At 31.5% G+C, this 2,791-nt stretch overlaps 1 long non-coding RNA gene across 1 annotated transcript in view; it reads right to left on the bottom strand.

Annotated features, from left to right (window-relative positions):
* Positions 1 to 221: 221 nt before the first annotated feature.
* LOC106463094 overlaps positions 222 to 2,791 on the bottom strand; it is a 4,713-nt gene continuing 2,143 nt past the window's right edge. The window contains exon 2 of the long non-coding RNA XR_001291031.2: positions 222 to 486. This is a non-coding gene — a long non-coding RNA (uncharacterized LOC106463094). The remainder of the gene's footprint in view (positions 487 to 2,791) is intronic.

Genomic DNA, 2,791 nt, shown 5'->3' with positions numbered 1-2,791 from the left:
TATTTGCAGTTTTATTGATAGGTATTCGCATTGCAAGGGAATGTATAGAACACAATTTGAAGTATATGTAATTTAATGTTAGAATAGACTTTGGTAGTAACATTATCTAAAATATAATTTTTTATTGAATAAAACTTACTCTTTGTATTTGACAACAGTGTGATAGAAATGATATGATCAAATCACTTGTATTGAAAATACAATAAAAAGTCCTTTGGAACTCAGTTTAATAAAGATTTATTTTATTAACTTTTTGCTATAGATAGTTTCAGAGAAATAAATTGAATCAAAGCAAACAACCCAGGGATCAGGAAGTTACTGAAATTTAGAAAACTCTTGTACACTTATAGTTACAATCCCTCCAGTCCATGCAACAGAGTCTCCCAAAAATCAAACACTCTCTGTTAGTTTGACAGCTCGAGCCTGGAAGTTCGCCATTGGGACAAGGGGCTACAATGAAGGTTGGCCACTTTGGGCATTTCCATACTGTATAAAGATAAATATGTAGCCATTAAGTGGGTAAATTTGTCTACATCAACTCTGTAATAACCTAATACTTGCATGATTAAAATAAGCTAAAACCCTCGATTAGAAAGAAAAAAAAACAACAACATTTAATTACACGAAAATAGGTTTAAGAGTTTAGTTACTGTAAAGCAGACTTAAGATTGGCTAATTACACCGCTGTACATTTCATTCTTGGAACTAATCATGATTCTAAGATCTATACTCAAACTACATACAAATAATTCTTGATAAACTATGAACCATATTATTTAATATATCTGCATCCATTTTATACTTTTGGAAGATTTTACAGTAATTTCACTGAAAAACATTACAAAATAGTTAAAATATGAGCTTTCAAGAATGAAATTAAATATAAATGTTGTACAGATTTTACCACGTAACCTAAATACCCTGATCCTGCAATAGATTATGTATTCTCTATTAATGTATATGTCCTATTTTTGCAGTTACTACTGCTGCTGCTAGGATATATTTTACCATTCCATGCGCTCATGTTTCATTTGGCTGTTCAGTGTGGGATAGTTTGTTTTTTACTTTGACCTGTTACTTATGGTTACAGAAGTACAAATCAAGAGACTAAAAATCTGGGGAAATATACAGTTGGAGAAGAATGGTAAATGCAACTCCTTGGAACAAGTTTTCTTCTTTTTTGTCTTATCCTTTCAATTTCTTTTACTCAAATTCAATTCTTAATAAAATGCCAAAAAACATGCATTCAGGTCCAGTGATGAAAGTGTTTTTTTCTAAGTATTTAAAGCAAGTAAAAATTGTAAAAAAAATAAACTATGCCATTTATTTTAAACCTGATACATTCATACATCTGTAAAAAAGAAAAAAATGATTACAGGAAGAAATACAAAGTTAAGTTTTTGTTTCAAAAACATATAATCCTTAATTACAAGTCTAGTCTTGTGCAATAGATATTTAACCAACATTGTTCACAAAAATAAACCTGAATTACAATTCTAGTCCTGTGCAATAGATATTTAACCAACATTGTTCACAAAAATAAACCTGAATTACAAGTCTAGTCTTGCACAACAGATATTTAACCAACATTGTTCACAGACATCATCCTTGAATTACAAGTCTAGTCCTGTGCAATAGATATTTAACCAACATTGTTCACAGACATAATCGTTGATAACAAGTCTAGTCCTGCACAAGATATTTAACCAACATTGTTCACAGACATAATCCTTGATAACAAGTGTAGTCCTGCACAACAGATATTTAACCAACATTGTTCACAGACATCATCCTTGATTACAAGTCTAGTCCTGTGCAATAGATATTTAACCAACATTGTTCACAGACATAATCCTTGATAACAAGTCTAGTCCTGCACAATAGATATTTAACATTGTTCACAGACATAATCCTTGATTACAAGTCTAGTCCTGCACAAGATATTTAACCAACATTGTTCACAGACATAATTATTGATAACAAGTCTAGCCCTGCACAATAGATATTTAACTAACATTGTTCAAAGACATAATCCTTGATTACAAGTCTAGTCCTGTACAATAGATATCTAATCAACATTATTCATTTGTTTATATTTAAAATGTTAAAAATACTCTGCACTTTAACACGTTTCTAAAATTTAATTTGATAAAAATTAATTTATCTGTCAAATTCTATTAAACCAGGATCATCTCCACAGTGGTATGTCTGCAGCCTTATACTGCTAGAAACTGGGTTTCGATACCCGTGGTGGGCACAGTGCATATAACTCTTTGTTTAGCTTTGCACTTAAATACACAACCAATGTAATGAAAACAAATTGACTGTGGCCTAGTCGTTAGAATGTCTGGATGCAGAATGAAAGTCCATAGTTCACTTGTAGCAATGGTTACGTTTTAAAACAGAGGAATAATCCCGTTATTATGTTCATATGGCATATCAGATCCTTTGTGGTGACCGGGTACTGTTGGTTGGCTACCTTCCCTATGTCAGTAGTTCAGAATTAGAGAAGATTATGCCTGAACTCTAGGGGTCTCTTACTCGGTCGTTTAGCTGGTGTTGTCCCAGTTATCAATTCTAGTTTTTATTGTATTTTTATAATTGTTGTGTTTATGTAATTTTTAGCCAATATTATATGTTTCTGGTATGCATATGCTAGGAAATTTATCTCTAAAAAGTTATATAACAGGTTCATTCAATGGAATAGTGACTGACTTTTATTGAATATCGTTTTACGACGATGAAAGGTAGGGCACATATACGTTTATATTGTTACGTATCTGCTTGTTTG

The sequence above is a fragment of the Limulus polyphemus genome, unplaced genomic scaffold, assembly GCF_000517525.1.
Source record: "Limulus polyphemus unplaced genomic scaffold, Limulus_polyphemus-2.1.2 Scaffold1323, whole genome shotgun sequence".
NCBI classification, from domain to species: domain Eukaryota; kingdom Metazoa; phylum Arthropoda; class Merostomata; order Xiphosura; family Limulidae; genus Limulus; species Limulus polyphemus.
The sequence above is the reverse complement of the archived record's forward strand: the minus strand, read 5'-3'. Positions and strand labels throughout refer to the sequence as shown.